Raw genomic sequence first — 11287 nt, 5'->3', positions numbered from 1 at the left:
ATTCTTGTAGAATACCAAACGGACGGAACCCACGGCCATCAAAGGCCTTAAGGATGGTGGGGGATTGGTTCAACGAAGGAGAACCAAGCGATCTCCAACATTGAATCGACATAATACACGTAGAAGCTCCCTCATCAATCACAGTCCGATGAATAGGCCTGTTTTTTACTATCACTGGGATTTGGAAAGCCATTTGATGGGGGAGACGTGGTGTACTATTTTCTAGATCAAAGATCATTAGGTTCGGGTCCTGAACATCGACAGCTCCGATAGCCGACAAAAGCAATTTTCGTTGCGCTGGACATGATTGCAGCACTTCGAGTGCCGACATTGCTGAAGGTGAAACAGCTAAGTCTTCAACAATGTTGTAATTCTGGGCTGCTCTCGCATGTGGATTGAAAGCAGACCTTCGAAGTACACCCTTGGCGGGCGGCTTAATCACTAAGTCTGGGTTAGGTTTTTCGATCTGTAGTGGATCGGAACCAGGAGCTGAGGTTGATGGGTTAGAGTGAGAAGATTCTGCTTCCTTACCATCAACAGGAGCCTTACTACCATAATCTTGCGATCGAGTCGCAATCCTGACATGAGACATCATCAAAATGGGTTCTTCACTGGCATTCGAAGAAGAACCTATCATCTTATTCTCCTGCTCTGGAAATGGATTTTTTAACACAGCAGGAGTGGGAGAACCTTTGACTATTTTCACTACCTCGGCCCGATGAGGGCAGTCTCTCGTAAAATGATCTTCTTCACAAATGAGACAAGGATAACGAGGTTTGCGCTTTTCGTCATTGGTTTCCGACTTTTCCGTTTTCTCCTTTGGAGCCTTGTCTGCTTTGGCCTTCTTCTTTCCTTTCTTCTTTCCACCGTTTTTTGGTTTGGCCGTAGATGACTCTACGGCGTGAATGTCGGCGGTAAGTTCAGGAGAAGACTCTCCTGTCGGAGAATCAGGCAAAGTGATAATTGGAGTAGTTGAAGCCTTGGAAGACTTCTTCTTGCTCTTCGTAGTCACGATACCAATCATACCATCAGCGGCATGAGATCCCGAAGGAGCAGCAGCGATTTGGTTTGACTTTGGAAGATCCGGAATTTTCTCGTGTAACGTACCCGACTGAGTGTAAACTAAGTCAAGGTATTGTGCCTGAGCAATGACTTGCTCCTCAGTAACTACTCCGGCCTTAGCTACATCTTCAGTAATTCTTGGTAATAATGATTTGACAAACCATTCAGCTAAGATTTGGTCCGGGATAAAAACTTTCACTAATCTTCTTCGACGTCTCCACTCATGGATGTGATCAGAAATGTACGTGGACGTCGATTGTTTTAGCGAAGTTAATAATTCTGTACCATTATCGTATCTGACTGGTAACTGAAAATGAGTTAAGAACGAGGTAGCTAACTGGCTAAAGTTGTAAAAAGAGGCCCGTGGTAACTCAATGTACCACTTAGCCGCGAGACCAATGAGTGTACGCTGGAAAAGACGTAAGCGGATGGAATCATCTGAGATGGAATTTGATGCACACCAGAGGTGGTAAGTCATCACGTGATTGGACGGATCCTCTCCAGACTTACCTTCGAACTTGGGTATATCGCTGGGCAACTTATTTGGCATTGGCGGCCAAAACTGAAGATATTGAATTGGATCGTTCGTTAGGCGCGTCAAGTCGGGTAAATCTAAAGTCGCAATAAACGGTAACTGCCGGTTAGGATCTCTAAAACTCTGAGTCACAATACCAGCCCCAGGAGGAGGATATCCAGGATAACTAGGAACAGGAGTCGCATTTGGGATATTATATCCTCCTGGAAAACCAGGATTAACCGGACCGTACTGGGGTTGCTGAGGTTGTTGATAAGTGTACCCAGGATACGGTTGATACTGGTAAACCGGTTGTTGGGCAGCTTGCCCAGGTTGATACTGTCCCTGGTACGGAGGTTGAACAAATTGAGGTTGAGTAGTAACAACCGTACTTGTACCAGGTTGGCCTGCAGGCATCTGGACTGTGGTTTGAACCGTAGATCCAGACAACGGTACAGATGTCTGAGGAGTGGTTACAGGGACAGTAGAAACCGGAGCTGCCGATACTCCAGAAGTAAGCATGGTAGATGAAGCGGTAGTTGCTGCAGCCGTGTGAGGTGGAGTACCAGGTGCAATTGGCGGCTGAGTAACTACCGAAGTTACAGGGGTCTGAACACTTGACTGGACAGGTTGCGGTTGCTGGGGTGGACCAGGAACTACAGGTTGTCCTGCTTGAGGTACCGACTGTATACTTGGTTGCGACATCTGTTGACCCTGTGACGGATCCCATGTTAACATTCCAGGGTATTGACTCGTAACAGGTTGAGGATACTGAGATCCATAGCCGTATTGAGGATAGGGTTGATAACTGTAAGGTGCAGTCCCATATGATTGCCCTTGAGGTGGTTGATAACCTTGACCAGGGTATTGACCCGTAGGTTGATAACCTTGAGGTAAATACGAGTACTGGGGTTGACCTTGACCTTGGGGTTGGTATCCTTGAGGTTGATACCCTTGGGGTTGATACCCTTGGGGTTGCCATCCTTGAGGTTGCCATCCTTGAGGTTGATATTGATACTGAGGTTGACTTTGGGGTACATATTGAGGCTGGGGTTGATACCCTTGGGGTTGATACCCTTGAGGTTGCCCCCCAGACATGAATGAAGTACCTTGAGGTTGCCCCCCAGGCATTAACGAAGGTTGCCCCCCAGGCGGTAATTGGCCACCTTGAGGTTGGTTAACGGGAGTTGAACCTGACATCATATAAACATCACCTATACTCAATGGTACATTACCACTGTTTCCAACTAATAACCCATGATCAATGGGTTGAGGAGATGCTCCCGCAAAGGTACCAGAAAGTGATTGATACCCAGTAGGAACAGAAGGACCGCCATGTAAAAATGATTCAGGAATTTGCGTAAACACAGATGACTGACCAGACATATTTACAGGAGTATGAATTCCTCCAGGTGGAAAAGGAGTACGAGGTGTAGAAAAACCTACTGAGTTGTCTAAAAAATTGGTTAATGCAAGGTACCAAGGTTCACTCCTAGGAGGACTGTAAAAGATGGATTCACGCTCCCTTAGATCAAGGGTAATTAGATCTTCAGAATCAGAAACGCCTATTTCTTCCTCTGGAACAAGTTCTTCTATAGCAATTAATCCAACAGGAAGATTTTCGGTGATAATTCTTTCTATTCTTGGTGAATCAGGAACACTAGGAGTTGGAGTAACAGGTTCGGAAATTTCAGGTTCTTCGCCTGTTTCACTGGCAGATGAAAAACTACCAGCAAGCTCGGAAACTGTAACAGCTTCGGGATTGTAACCTGTTTCTAAACTTTGGTAATCTGGATGGACTACCAAGGAAGATTCTCCTTCTTCAGGTGAACCTACTCTACTGTCCCTAGGTGAACCTACAAGGACCTTTAAACCTTCTAAATTACTGGGGTCGTCTCGAGGAGGTGAACCCCTAAGTTCACGGGATCTTCTCAACAATTCGGCCACAGAAACAACTTCAGGAGATTGGCCCGCAATTCGACGGGACCATCTCGGTAATTCCGCCACAATTAATGATTTTTAACTACAACACACGAAAACAAAGTAAAAATTTCAAATCAAACCACCTAAAGTCTTCTAAAGAACCAAACAAATTTGAAGCACACGCCTAAATAATCTAGAGCGTCAAAGCACACACAAACAGTATCTTCCGGACCAAAAGCGCTAGTTGGTGATTAGGTCCAACCTCGCAGGATTCAGTACAGAAATGGCGGGTGGAACAGTTACGCCGACAACCTGCTTAATGAATAGACTGGACCAAGTTCCTCCACTTTAACCGTCTCGAAGTGAAGCGAACCCCCCAGAAAATCCAAGTGAGTATAGCCGACGTCTGCTCCAGGTACAGTGGGACCTTCCCTCCACCGTCACCTTGGGTAGAATCCTAGAGATTATGGCCACTAAGGTTACCAATCACAACAATTACACCTGGGGGAACAGTCTAAACTCCGACAGCACGCAAGGGCAGAGTAACAAGCTCAATCCCCTTACCGGCTCCTTGACAGTAATCCAAGGTTTACCGATAAGTGACCCCTGGCTCCTCGACAATGGTTAATCCGAGGTTTACCGTTTGTAATACGTACTGTCTGGCGTCGTTCCCAACGAGGGAGGAATGATCCCCTCACTGGTTCGGACACGAGCTCGTGCTTCTCCTTTAAGAGGAGCTTTCCCAGAATGTAACTGAAACAATTGGATTTGTTCTACTCAAGATAGACTAACTGTTTGGTTTTGTAGTCTTGGAGAGTTAAGTACTCACCTACTCCAAGACCCTAGCCTAAGCTATATTGGTGCTTCAGAGCCCTAAAAAATAAAAGTTTCTAGATTGATTTTAATTTAAGCGTTACTTTTAAGGTTGTTTCTTAAGTCAAAAGGTGATGGAAGTGAAACCAGTGGTGTGTTGACTCGACTCGAAACCACTACAAAATGCACCTAGGATGATTTACCCACTACTTTACTTTTTCGATGAATTGTTTTAACTAAAAAGTTGAGAGAATGCAATCTTTAAAAAAGCAACTTCTTAATTGAAGACAATCAAAGAAACAATTCGTTTTTCTTTTCCAAGCATAAAAACATAACCTCTCTTTACATGCACGAAAAAACTCTTTTCTTCTTTCAAAAACAAAACGCTACTTGAAACAAGACTTTTTAAAGAAGATGTTTTTGTATTTTTCTTTTAATAAAGCCAATAAATCTAATATAACCAAAAATCAATCTTAACAACTATTGAAATCTATGCATAAGCAAACTAAAGGCAAATTTATTCTAAGCAATCTTTAACGAAGCCAAAACTAACAATGGTTATTCTAAGGTGTTTTACTTGATCACAATCAAATCAAGGACTAGCTTATTGCAGAACCAAAAAATAGCCAAAACAAAACTCTAATCTTTTTGTTCTTTTTGTAAAATGGAAATCAACACTTTATAGACAAGTGATTCCAAATTTGACCCAAAACAATTTAAATGGCAAGCTGCTCACACAAGGAGACTTTACGACAGGCCCGACTTCTAAGAAGGTTGACTGACCAGAGAGATCTAAGGCTGGACAACTTTCTACTATCAAAGTCACTACAAAGCCTATCCAAAAATCAAACCCTAGGCCTAAACTTCGTTGAAATCCACTAAAACACTCAAAGCTCACAAAACAAGTTCAGGTGAAAATTCTTGACAGGGTACTAAAGGATCTGGGCAGAAAACACTAAGGAAAAACAAAATCTAAAAGCAATTTAAAGCAAAAATGGAATTTTCTTAAGTTTTACAGGAAGACGCAGGCCACCCGTTGTCACAGGTGCGGGCCCGCTCTGTGCAAACGGCAACAACGCGTCCAAAGACGCACTGTGCAGTACTCAGAGGGTGCGTCCTTCTGGAAAAAGGAAGAAAAACCAAATCTAACTAAATCTAAAGCTAAGCCACCCAAATACTAATTCTCACAGTCAAAAACCAGAAAATAAAAATGATTTTCTCAAAGCAAAGTTCATATAAAGGAAAAAACTCTCTCATTAATGGATTCCCCAGCGGAGTCGCCAATTAGAAATTGATTTGAAGAATTTTGGTGGTTTTTTGAGGGAGTTGGGGTTTTGAAATGCGCATTACTCGGAGGACGCACCCCAGCTTTGTAGCACAGGGCGTCTGGACGCAGCTGGCCTGAAGGCGGGCTGCGTCCCCCGACCGTTTTCCCGTATGAGAAAAAGTTGGGGGACGCAGGTCACCCGAAGGGCACCTGCGTCCGCCGAGAGGCGCATTATAAAACCCAAAACCCCCCAAAAAATGAAACTAAGACCTAAAACTTAATTCTAAACGGATAGAAATGCAGAGTAGGATGTGTAAAATACCTGGATGAAGCGGCGTTCGATTCCGACGGTCAGATTTTCTGCAGCGACCACGGGAAGTTTCTTGTCAAAAGCTCCTTTTTCAACCTCCAAAGTCAAACGGTAAAAGTGACATGGTAAAAGGTCTTTTTATAGGTTTTTTGGGTGAATTAGTTCATTTTTTACCATGAAAAGATGTTTTTCGACGTATTTTTGCCTATTTTAAACAGGTATGAGTAATGTGTTGCTTTTGTACAGGACAAAAGGACTTCAAGGGAAATTGTCATTTTTCACAAATAGAAATATCAGAGTCATCTTTTAAGCCCTTTTCTGACTCCTAAAATATGAAAAGATCGCCGAGTGTTTCTTTTTCACTCGTTAAAACGGAATTAAAAGACGGTCCCCTTTTAGCTCTTTTCTGACCGTAAAATCAGGAAAAGATTGCCGGGTTTTTGTCGTTTCAAACTCGATAAGGAAATAAAACGACGTGTCCTTGATCGCTTTTTACTTTTCAGGTCAACGACACTATCATGAAAGTACTCCTTGGTCGCAAGATCAAGCGGTTCCCCCAAGTATTATTTTATACTTTTTCGGGCTTGAGGGACACAACTTTACGAAAAATTTCAACGTGGAGTTTCCTTAAGTTTTTCAGACTCTCTAAAATTGAAAAACGCCGAGTTTCTCCTATACTTGGCTCGTTAAACTTTTACAGTAAAGGACCTGTTCAATTACAAACAGGAACGAACCACTCCTTCCTAGGGTTCAAATGTAAACTAGGTTGGACTCGTCCGAAGGATGAGCTTATAACCAAGCATATGTTATCCTCCTCAAGCTTGTTAAAAATAAAGAGGTACTTGCCAGAAATGGTGGGGGAAAAGAGAGAAGAATGAGCCTATTTGTTACCTTTATCTCAAAAGAAACTTTATTACCACTCTTGAACACGACACTTTTGCATTCACCTGGGTTGGGAAATCTTTTACCTCACAGTTGACCAAATCACTTTGAAAATCTTTAACAGTTGACCCAAAGAGGGGGATGATCCCATTGATGGTGGACATGAATAACCTCTTTACAGCACTATAAATAAAGACATTGAGCCAAAAGGAGGAGGGGTTGGAGCTATACATTTTCTTTGGGTAAATGCTGCAGGATTTAGGTCTTCCATTAGAACCTTTGTGAGGAGAGATTGTCTTTACATGATTCTACTTGGAAGTGGGTGAGCTTTGTCAAAGTAGAGGAAAACCCTTGATGGACCCTGGGAGGAACTTGCACAACACCAAGGCCAGGTTGTAAGAGTTTCTTTGTTTCGTTATTAATACAAACTGGTTTATTTTTCTCAATAGCTTGTGTTAATGAGTTACTTCATGTGTTCCTTCGTCTGCATGTTGAATACACCTTTTACAACATGAAAAATACAAGTGTTTAGGCTTACCTTATTCCAAAACGCTATTGTTGAAGTCCGTTCTTGACGATCCGGATGAGCTCCTCCTTCATGTCAATTCCTGCAGCCACAAACAATCAAACAATTACCAAGCACTTGCATTTCATATAATAAAACATATATTCAACATGCAGACCAAGGAACACATGAAATAACTCATTAACACAAGCTATTGAGAAAAATAAACCAGTTTGTATTAATAACGAAACAAAGAAACTCTTACAACCTAGCCTTGGTGTTGTGCAAGTTCCTCCCAGGGTCCATCAAGGGTTTTCCTCTACTTTGACAAAGCTCACCCACTTCCAAGTAGAATCATGTAAAGACAATCTCTCCTCACAAAGGTTCTAATGGAAGACCTAAATCCTGCAGCATTTACCCAAAGAAAATGTATAGCTCCAACCCCTCCTCCTTCTGGCTCAATGTCTTTATTTATAGTGCTGTAAAGAGGTTATTCAGGTCCACCATCAATGGGATCATCCCCCTCTTTGGGTGGGATAGCTCCCTTATTGATGGGATAAGTTCCCTCTTAATAGAGATACATGAACCAACTGGAGGCGCATCCATTTCATCAAACTGACCTCTAGAATGTTCTAGAAGTAACCACAAGTAACTTTTTCAAGATAAAACTTGCACATTTTTCCTTTTACAGAAGGACGCACCTGTCCCTTTACATACAGAGCGTCCATGGACGCGGCTTTTGTGAACATGGTCAGCGTCCCCGCAGGTAAGGCTAGAGAGAACCTGCGACCCCAGAGATAAACATAGTTTTTACAAGACTTTCTCTCTTCTTTGAGTTTGAGATGGATAACAGAGGCATAGACTTGCCTAAGAGGGTAGCATGACTGTTGATTTGAGCCATACTAACTGTAAGTAGTCAAGGTGACATTTTTTAGTGTAACATATATATGAGCATTTTGATGGATATATGTGGTTTATATGGTTATATTTGTTTGTATTTCTGCTACTATTATGATGGTTATGTATGTGTTTTATGACAACAACTATGTATGAATCTCATCATGTTTTTACTTGTAATTGAATCATCAATATATCTATGGTGGATGGAATGACAGTTGATGTGTTGAGGCATCAATGTTTCTTAGCATCATGATCATCATAATTATCATTCTAGTTTTGATTCAGATAGGCATTATGATCATCATAATTATCTTCCTTACAGGATGAGTGATAGGGGATACTTTCCAGATGAGTTTAAGAAAGCAATGCCACCTACTTTTGATGGAGAGATGAAGAAACCACATGCTGCAGAGGCATGGTTGTTGGCATGAGGAAATTATTTAGGTTGCATGACTATTCAGAGAACATGAAAGCTAGAGTGGCTACATTCAGTCTCAAAGTTAAAGCAGACATTTCATGAGAAGATGTGAAGAATTTTAGATGCATCCATGAGGAGGATTTTACTTCGAGTGAGTTTGAGCAACTATTCAAGAAGAAGAATTTGTCAGAGAGATAATTTGATGACAGGGAAAAATAATTCTATGAGCTAAAGATGGGATCCATGATAGATGATGAGTACACTAGCAGGTTTTTGGAGTTACTGAGGTATGTTCCTTATCTCACGGGGGATAAGGCCAATATCGACAGGTTCATTAGTGGATTATCGGTTGCATTCAAAGACAGGATTGATTTTGATGAGATTAGATCATTGGAGGAGGCTATTCGAAAGCTAATTCATTGCTATGAGAAATCAAAGCATAGGTCTGAGACTAAGCTAGATTGGAGAGTTAATGCAAAGAACAAAGGAAAATGGGACAAGAAATGAGCAAGACCTCAGGATTTAGGTAATAAAGAGAATGCAACAACACTTAATAAGTTCAATGCATCAGATAGGGGATAGGGACACCAATCTAAGGAGCAGAATAAGGATCCCATGCCATGTTAAACTTGTGGAGGAGATCATCGCAGGAGGGATTGTCCACAGTAATAGAGTGGTTGGACTAATATATACAGTGTGAATGAGGCACAAACTGTTGGGGATGTTGGTCAAAGTATTCCACATATTTATGCAACATTGGATAAAAAATAGGCATACTATCAGACATCTATCATTGAGATAGATAGTAAGCTTTGTGATCAATTTATTTCTATTTTGATTGAACTAGGATCTAATTATATTTATGTTAGTCCTGACTTGGTGGATAAGTGTGGCTTGAGTAAGGAATTACATGCAAAGTCTTGGTTAATGCGACTGGATACAGGTACAAAGAAGAGAGTTCATCATTGGGTAAGAGCCTGTGCATTTGATTTGAATGGTATGCCTACCGCAACACATTTGAATGTATTGCCATTGGGATCATACAATATGTTTTTGGGAATGGATTGGTTGTATATTCATAGAACCAAGGTAGATTGTTATGACAAATCCGTTGAGTCTGTTGATGGAAATGGGGAACCAAGAGTCTTACGGGGAAAGAATAAAGCCACATCAGTTAGGATGGTAACAACTATGTAAGAAAAGTGTAGCTGCATGAAAAGATGTATGCTATTTCCAGTGCACATTTATAGTGATAAGGGTAAGGAAGTTGAGGATGTAGATGTGTTGAGCAGGTACCCAATTTTACAATAGTTCAAGGATGCATTTCCTAAGGATATTTCAGATTTTCCACCTCATAGGGAGGTACACTTGTCTACTGAGTTAGTGCCAATGGAAACTCCAACATCAAAAGCACCTTACAGGATGAGCACACCTGAGTTGGTTGAATTAAAGTTGCAGCTTAAGGAAATGTAGGAAAATGGGTACATTAGGCCAAATGTATCACCATGGGGTTGTTGGGTCTCTATAATACTAGTGATTACCCTATTACTATTGTAGTTAAACCCCTTATTAATATTGTTGTGCCCCTATTGCCCCCATATTGTTATTACTGTGCCCCATGGAATCCCTCTATAGTTATTTTTGTGGCTTTATATTATTATTGTTAGGTCGGCTGGATTATATTGTGACTCCTTAGACTCCTATATATAGAAAGGAGGTTTTGTCATTTTAATCATCCAAGAATTGTTCATTTATGTAATGTAAAGGAGGTTGCCCCCACGAAGAGGCTGAATTCTAAGTCGTTGATCTATCTTTTCTATCTTTTCTTGAGCTGGTTTCATAACATTTTATATCAGAGCTTTGGATTCTAGGGTTTCACTGCTCCAAACAGGTCATCGTGGTATTTTTGCTATAACTTTTTCTGTGATGTTTCAGAAGTTGTAAAAAAACCCATTTGAGAAGAAATCGCGTTGAACCATGGGTCCGAATTTTGGAAATTTTCGCGCGATATTTGTGGAGATATGATCTAAGGAAGTTGGTCTTTTGCAAACTCTTGAATTGCATTCAAAACAGGTGACCTAGGGAAAATCGTCATAAATTTCTCTCTGAGGATTGCATTGAAATTTCATAAGAAGGTGCAGAAAGAGGACGGACTTTAGTTTCTTGTATGCATGTTTCAGATCCAAAGGTTGAAACAGTCACTCGTGGCACGTCGTACAAGTTCGCTCTACTGAACTAGTCTATAAGCAAGTCACTGTGGGAGATTTCACATAACTCTTCCTTGGAGAATCCAAATTGGGTCAGACTTGTGGCATTGGAAAGAGGACAAAAAGGGCTACTAAAAGTCACAAATTCAGAACTAGATGATCGGAAAGTACAAAGATACATCAGAGGCAATATCGAGCTCCTACAAAGTGTAAAAAGGTGTGTAGATTTTCTTAAATTTTTGCTTAAGCTTGGCTTGAAAATTTATTTTGAAGGAATTCAAAGGGCATATTAGAGCATTATTATTGTTAACTGATGCACTGAGGAAAGAAAATGCAAACACCTAGTAAGGAACCTGAAAGCTCTAGCATGACTCATCAAGAAGAGAAAAAAATGCAACATGATATATCAAAATTACAAGACCAAGTGCAACAACTGTCCCTTGCACAAAAAGGAACAGAATCTAAGATGGATGGTTTAAAGAAAGA

Source organism: Pinus tabuliformis, chromosome 5_2 (genome assembly GCF_031772625.1).
Source record: "Pinus tabuliformis cultivar Carrire ecotype Pingquan chromosome 5_2, CPIR1, whole genome shotgun sequence".
In the NCBI taxonomy this organism is placed as follows: Eukaryota; Viridiplantae; Streptophyta; class Pinopsida; order Pinales; family Pinaceae; genus Pinus; species Pinus tabuliformis.
Note: the sequence above shows the minus strand (reverse complement) of the source record.